Genomic DNA, 8,303 nt, shown 5'->3' on the forward strand with positions numbered 1-8,303 from the left:
CCTATGTCTCTCAAAACGCCTTCAAAATCACCTCAAACCACGTCAGACTTTTCAGGGCTAGTAAATGCTCTCACAGCATAAATAGTTGTTCCTGTCAAATCGGTTGGACTGTGTCTTAGGGGAAGACAATATTAATGTCTTTTTCTTTACACCTTTACAAGCAAAAATTCATTAAGGCAAGAGGCAAGTCATAGAAACATATTTCTCTGGTGTGCTTTTGTTGTCATGTTGCTGGAAATAAATATCTCTGATGCTGTAGTTGCTGGTATAATGAAAATCTAAGTAGATGATGGTGTTTATATTGCAGGTGCTAAGGGCCTCTCGTACTGGCACTGGTGCTGTGGACTCATTGAGTTTTCTTGTGTTCTTACCAGCTGATAATAGGGTCATTCTTCTCAGGGTCCCAGTGGCTGTAGAGAGCTGTTTGTGGGAAGCCATTATGTGACAGGTTTGAGAAGATCTAGGCAAGGGCAGGCCCCAAAAGATAGAGGACTACAATTTACATTTATTGCCTGCCTTGCCTCAGGTGCCTGGCATGATGTCTCAATCCCAGAAGCTCTTGAAAAGTAAAAGGCAGCCACAGGCAAACAGGGGAAACAGACCAATCTGTTAAACGCAAAGATGTTTACTCAGCATCCCAGCTTCAGAAATGCTCACATCCCACTAGGGGGACAGAAGGGAGCTTATGGAAACATATTGTGAGTGGAGCAGACAGAGTGTCATGATTTTCAAAAATCTGCTGTAACCTTCTGGTTCAGTTTTTGTTTCCCTGAGGGCAACGGAGTGAGATTTTGTATTTTTCCTTATTTAGAAATTGACATCCAGATAAAGCATCCCTTGACTCTATGAGTGAATATCTGGAGAGAATGCTTATGTGTCCAGTATAAGAATGACTTTGGAACCCAAGATATGTTGACTGATGACGGAGAGTATGCTTAGCCAGTATTGAGGCAGTTTATCCAGCTGCTAGAACAGGCTTATTTTTTTGATGACATGTAACTGATCCTTTGACATCTGTGAAAGAGAGCGCATAGTGGTTAAAAGCACCGACTTGGGAGCCAGGCTGCCTGGCTTCAATCCCTGCTCTGCCACCTACAAGGTGTGTGATCCTGGGCAAGTTATTTAATCTCTTTGTGTCTCAGTTTCCTCATCTTGACAAAAGTCAAGGTTTGTAAATGGCTCAGACTGGCTCTGGTGTCTGGTAAGTGCTGTATAAGCATGTGTTACACACAGACATATGCATATACACAAATACTTGATGCTATTCTGGCTATGTCATCAGCCAACTTCTGTAGCTACATGCTCAGTCTTTCATCTATAAAGTAAAGGGGGTGGACTAAACTCCATTCTAGTTGTACGGTCTATGATTCTAGGTCATGGTGTTTGGAATTGGTGGTAAAATGACAAAGAATATTATGGAAATGACAATCAGCAATCATAATGAATCATCTTTAGGAATAGGTGTTGATGATTCAAATGTATTTCCCTTCTCCCAGTATTTGGAAGTATGGGATGGTATGTGGGTAATCTTGGATTCGGGAGTTTATATCTACATAGGTATCTGCCAGATAAAAAGGAACAGTTAAGCTCTCATCAACCATGAGATATTTTTCCATCACAAATGAAAACTTTATGACCCAGACTGTGTAAAGCCTGGCTAACGTTAAGATTAGGAAATATCTGTACTTTAATCAGAAGAAAGAAAAAGCCAAAGATTTAAAAATAGCAGGGTGGCTTAGCAACTCTCCAGGCTAAGCTGAGTGTGTAGCTGAGATACAGGTTGTTAAGCAAACTTTCACTGATACCCTCAGGGAAGAAATTGAGAAATAAGGCAACTGAGCAGGGATTTTTCAAAAAGAGTAAGATAAATTTCACAATATCTAGAGAATTTACTTCTCATAAAAATGAAAAAAATTTAAAATCTCAAGTTGAATGGAAAAAGAGATACAGCTCAAAGGGCAACACTATTTCACTGAAAAAAGAATGATGTACCTTGTAACATATAACTTAAATTCTGAGTATCTTTAGGACTCTTAAAATATTTTTTCATTTTCTTTTCCTTTTATTCTTCAGTTGTTATAAGATGTGTGTTTTAAGTATGACCTTAGCTTTGTTAGTTGCTTTGAGCTCTTTACAAAGAAAAGAACATTGCTGAAAAGAGCCATGAATAAATAAGAAGTCAGTATAGATTTGCAAATATTTTCTAAAGGTCTAACGGTCACTGAAGTATTAGAAAATGGGAAAAGGGAGCAGATAAAAGAAAAAGCATCAACAAAAAGTGAAAACTTTTAGAGAAAATACACAGAGAAGCAGAAAACTTAATTAAATTAAAGTTTACTGAAAGGATCAAGATGTTATAAGAACCGCATCAACTAGAAAGACCTTTGAGAGAGGAAGAGGCATACCAATAAATAAAAAGGAGAATTGTGATAAGACTTTAAATGGATAAGGCTGTGAACTTACTGTTCTCTGAACAGGCTGACTTTCAAAGCCTAGGCAAGGTCTTTACTACTAGAAAGTCACGAGGACCTTCTTAAAAAGCCTTGAATATTGTATTCAGTTTGAGGCATTTCACTGCCAGGAAAATGAAGGCAAACAGAGATGGGAATTCAGAGTTTAAAACACACACACACACACCCATCCCAAAAGTATTTCAGGGTCTATGGAGAATTGATTTTTCAAGAGAAAGTATGAATAAAAAGAATAAATAATAGCTTCACTTGCAAAGTCTGAAGAGAGGAAGGTTATCACCTTCCTGTTGTATGCGCCTAAAATTTGCCAGTGTGAAATTACGAGGTAACAGGTATTCTCATTTAAATCCTGTGAACTTATTTAGTCATTGGTGTGACTCTACCTTTCATTTTAGGTTATGGACATTTATTTATCAATATTTGTTTTTTACATAGGACATTTATAAACATGTACACACATACATATGCACATCCATATAGCCAATAAGTGTCCAATCTTCCTTCCCTCTCCCTGCATTTTCTTTTAAAGTTGATGACCTCTGAGTCTACTGTACATTTGTAGCTTCCCTATAAATTTCTCTAAAGAGACATAAGGACCACAAATTTGATTGGCTGAACTTGAGGTTGCCCATCTCAGCTCCAGCTAAAGTGAGCTGTTGTTATTATTCATAGGGGTGTCCAATACAATCGCTTTAAAGGTTCACTTTTGCTCACAGGGGATTATTGAGTGGGGCAGGATGGGGAGTGAGACATTGCTAGTCATTACAGTACTAAGGGAATTCTATATGTGCTATCATTTTACTTTAGCTGTGAGAAAGATGAGAAAGTCAGTAAAAGAAACTTGAGATCCACTGAAATAAATTATTTAACACACATGAACAGGTAAGAGGCTTAAAATATGTGGATTAAATATCGTTGCTGCAGAAATATGACTGTTTTCTCCCTTTTCTACCTATTACGTGGTCATTCTCTTCCCTAAACAAAATCCAATCCTTTTACATCATAGGTGCACCAAATAAAAAGGTATTCAATAGGCAAATGCTAGTGGTTTTACAGATAGAGTGGTCTAGGGAGGATAGGGTGTTGAGTTTTGAAATGGGAGGATGTTTTTAACCTTATTTAAAATCCTTTCTGGCTGTCTAAGCCATAGATCATGGTGTGCTATGCTTGGGTAGCTATGTATGTTCCATCAATGAGAGCGCTGGGCTGAGAAGTTAAGCAAATGTTGTTTTGTGCTGCCAGCTGGGCTTCAAAATATGGCAGTCCCTGTGTTTATTGCCGACTAGTATTTTTCAAGAAAATATAAAAATTGTCATCTTCTCTGTCAGCATGAAACCACTAAATCATTAAGACTCACCAGCACAGACTGTAACAAAAAGATGTTTTCCTTTGCTATGGATTTAACCATTTTATGGGGAAGTGTTTCCAAAAAACTCTGCATTTAATGCAATAAAGATGACATTTAATGCACAACAGGTATTAATAGGAGTTATCACAACTAAGTCAAGGTGAGATGAATCGTGGAAAGTGGCAGTCACAGTTTGATAACTGGAATTAAATGCAGAAATCCAAGTTAGAGAAGGCAGTAACAGCTCCTACTGACCAGCAGGGGTCACCCAATAACCAGAAAACAGATATGAGGCTTGTCGGTTCTCAGCGCTGAAATGCAGGAGAAACACTCCGGTGCGAGGTTTCAGACTGCCCTACGGAGACACACACAGAACTCACTCATAATCCTAACTCAAAACCAAAACACAGCAATTCACTTCCCAGAAATGATGTTCTTCACCGGGTGAAGGGAGAAAATCTCAGGGCCAACTCTGGAGCTCTGCTACATGTATGGGAGTGAAGAATAATGGACTCAGTTGGGAGTGGAGGTTGTACCCGATGACATAAATAGAGGAGAGTGGAGGATACCTAAGGGGGAGAAACTCCCTGTTGAGTTGAGATGCTCTCGATTTAATTTCAGAGACCCAGAACAGAGAGGCCAGCCTCCAGTCAGGCTTCCTTTGCCGTGTTCAAGTACAGAACATTAAAACCTGTTCCTGGCCCCTTACATTTCAAAGATTTTTGTAAAATGCATTTTTAAAACATCAGAAAAGTTCAGATTACCAGGTTTTCCCCACAATGATTCTTCCATTCTTCTTACAGCTGCTCTGTGCTTCGTTTTCTCTTCAATGTCTGCTATAAAGAAACGTGTGCCCTGTTGATTCTTTGTCTTTGGATTCCTGAATCATTCCCTGAAAGGACCTTCAGAGGGACGGAACAGTAATAAAAGTAGCAGCTAACATTCTTGAGAGAGGATGGTGTCATGCTCAGCCCTAAGCTATCAGTGAACACGTGTATGTCTGATAACTTTCAAAGGGGCTTTATGATATCGACACCATTTTTTTTTTGAGACGGAGTTTTGCTCTCGTTGCCCCGGCTGGAGTGCAGTAGTGAGATCTTGGCTCACTGCAACCTCCACCTCCCAGGTTCAAGCGATTCTCCTGCCTCAGCCTCCCAAGTAGCTGGGATTACAGGCGCCCACCACCACGCCCAGCTAATTTTTTGTATTTTTAGTAGAGACAGGGTTTCACCGTGTTGGCCAGGATGGTCTCGAATTCCTGACCTCAGGTGATCCACCTGCCTTGGCCTCCCAAAGTGCTAGGATTACAGATGTGAGCCAATGTGCTTGGCCGATGTCGACAACATTTCAAGGATGGTGAAACGGAGGTTCACAGGCTGATGCAAGTTCCTAATTCCCCTGCTGTTTGACTATAAATCTCAGGTCAAAGAGGACAAAGAAACATTAAAATTCAACCATTTTGACTACCTGCCTGATGCTCGAATACTTTCTATGGCATCTCCGTTAGCTGGTCATATGTTGTTATAGTTATACATTGCTGAGATGGGGACTCCTAAGTCTTCTTCGTTTGAACAGCTCCGGCTGTAAGAGGGTTCTGCCTTATAGTCAGATGGAAGAAAGCATCTAATAACTAGTCTTTTTACTGACTGGAGCATATTCTCCTCCTACTGGGTCAACACAAGAAGACTGATTTCCCTTCAGGGTAGTCCTTCATACATTTGAAGAGAATTACTCTGAATCTCTCAGATTTTCTCTTTATTAAATGCACTAAGATCTCTCAGAGATCTTTATTACATTGTTTAAGCATGATATCATTTTCATTTTCAGTCTTTCCTACATCTGAATGCATTATATTGGTTCATGTTCTTCCGAACACGTGGTTCCCAGAGCAGGGTGAGGCTAGTGTGCCAAGGGGTCTGTTATCTCTTTGTTTCAAGGTATTGTGCTTTGATTGATGCCTGTTTTCTAAGAAACATTCAAATTTGTTATTTTTTTTCTACTTGTGTATTTTCTCCTCATTTCCCAGAAATGATATTTTTTTTTTTTGCTGGGTTCTTAGATAAAAGAATGCACAACTGTATAATGAAAAATAATTTAGTGACAGTTAACAAAAGGCGAAGACATTTTTGTAAACATTAGTTTCAGTGGTAGATAATGGCAGGATTCAACCTCTCAAAACATTAATTGACTTTCCTTATAACATCATGTGCCAATGGTGCTTTACAAATCATGGTGAACACATTTTGCTGGGTTGAAATGATAAAGTCATTTTCGTGTTCATTCCTAGTTTAGGATTTTAGCACTAAATTCCTAGCCAGTTATCACTGTATTTTTATGAAAGCTCATGTTTAAATAACTTTAGATGTATAGATTGTAGGAATAATATGCTACAGCCATTGCCTTCTTAAGAACAGTTAACAAGTATAATTTAAAAAACTACTCAGCTCTCCCAGGAGAGTGTTTAGAACAAGTTGGAAAACAGAATTAAACAGCATATCATGCAAAGTTGGTGGCTGAGTTAATGTTTCTATTTTCTTTCTATGGGACTTTTAGAATATTATATGCAAACAATCCGAGCTAAGGTTGCATAAGATGTCAAATCAAAGTTATTCAAGTTATTTTATAGACATTAAAAAGCACCTTGCATTATCATTCTCAAATTTCGTAAGTGGACAAAAATCTATTTGCACATAGTTGCACCCAGATGACATAAATTTTTAATGTGGTTAAACTCCATTTGAATATATGCCAAGATAGAAGCAATGATTAGCTTATTTTGAAAATTACCACTTTAATCTTTCCCATTACTGGATAGCCTCTAACAAAGAGAGAGCCTTTCTGACCTCTTAAATAGTCATAAAATTGAAGATCTCAGCTTGACTTTTAGACCTTCTGCTGACCCAAGGCAAATTAGACCTTCTTCAGGACTTGACTTGAAAGATACTGAGCAAATACTTAGAGGAGTGATTATAGAGTTTAAGCCCCAGAGTAGAAGAAAATAGAGAACATGAGTTAAGGAACATTTTTCTGCCCATAGAGGGAAAGGGAGCCATAAGAATGTAAAAGAGAAAGATTAAGAGGGATGGAAGTTGGCATTAGGTGGTGCCTGCGTATCTCAAAAGGGATTTGGTGCCATAGCTCTTTGGGTCTCAAATGAGACTGGCTATGAAAAGGCTAACACCTCAGATAAATTGAAAGGGCATCCAAACAAAATAGATTCCTGTACTCACCTGAAATCCAAAGAATAGGCACTCTTACTGCTATAGTTTTAATGTGTCCTCCCAAAAACATGTGCTAGGAACTTAATGCAAAAGTATTGGGAGGTGGGGTCTAATAGGGAGTGTTTAGGTCATGAGGGCCCCACCCTCATGAATAAATTAATGCAGATTATAAAAGAACTTGAGGCAGTGGTTTGATCTCTTGTTTTATGTCACTGTCCTTTCGCTATGGGATGATGCAGCAAGAAGGCCCTCACAAGATGCCAGCCCTTCTATCTTGGATTTCTCAGTCTCCAGAACCATGATCCAATAAACTTCTGTTCATTATAAATTACCCAGTTTGTGGTATCCTGTTATAGCAGCACAAAACCAATTAAGATAAAAAATCGGTACCAAAAAGTGGAGCTGTTGCTATGACAAATGCCTGAAAATGTGAAAATGTGGAAGCAGTTTTGAAATTGGGTTATGGAGAAAAGCTGGAAGAGTTGGAGAAGTAGGCTAGAAAAAGCCTTTGTTTCCATACCTGGTGTGTTAAGGGTGTTTGAGGGCTTGGAAGAAGAGAACTGTAGGAAAAGTGTGAAACTTCTTCAAGGTTACTTAAGTGGTCATGATCAGAATGTTGGTAGAAACATGGATAATAAAGGCCATTCTAATGAGGTCTCTGATGGAAATGTGTAATACCTTATTTGAAAGTGGAGAAATGACCTTTTTAATTACAAGTGGCAAGTAAATTGGCTGAAATGTGTCTGTGTTAGGCTGGTGTTTTTTTTTTTTTTTCTACACTGCTATAAAGAAATACTTGAAAATGTGGAAGTGGCTTTGAATCAGATAATGGGCAGAGCTTGGAAGAGTCTGGAAGCCTCAGAAGAAGACAGGAAAAAAAGGGAAAGTTTGGAACTTCTTAGAGACTTGTTAAGTGGTTGTGACCAAAATGCTGGTAGAAATATGAACGGTGAAGGCCAGACTGATGAGGTCTCACATGAAAGTGAGAAACTTCTTGGGAACTGGAGCAAAGTTCACTCTTGTTATGCCTTAGCCAAGAGCTTGACTGCATTGTGTCTATGTCCTAGAGATCTTTAGAAATTTGAATTTAAGAGTGGTGACTTAGGGTATATGGTGAAAAAAATTTCTAAGCAGCATAACATTTAAGATGTGGCCTGGATGCTCCTTAGAGCTTACAATCAGATGTAGGAGCAAATAAATGTCTTAAAGTGTAAAAGGGAAGCAGAGCGTAAAATTTTGGAAAATTTGCAGGCTAGCCATGTG

Source organism: Symphalangus syndactylus, chromosome 4 (genome assembly GCF_028878055.3).
Source record: "Symphalangus syndactylus isolate Jambi chromosome 4, NHGRI_mSymSyn1-v2.1_pri, whole genome shotgun sequence".
Taxonomy (NCBI): domain Eukaryota; kingdom Metazoa; phylum Chordata; class Mammalia; order Primates; family Hylobatidae; genus Symphalangus; species Symphalangus syndactylus.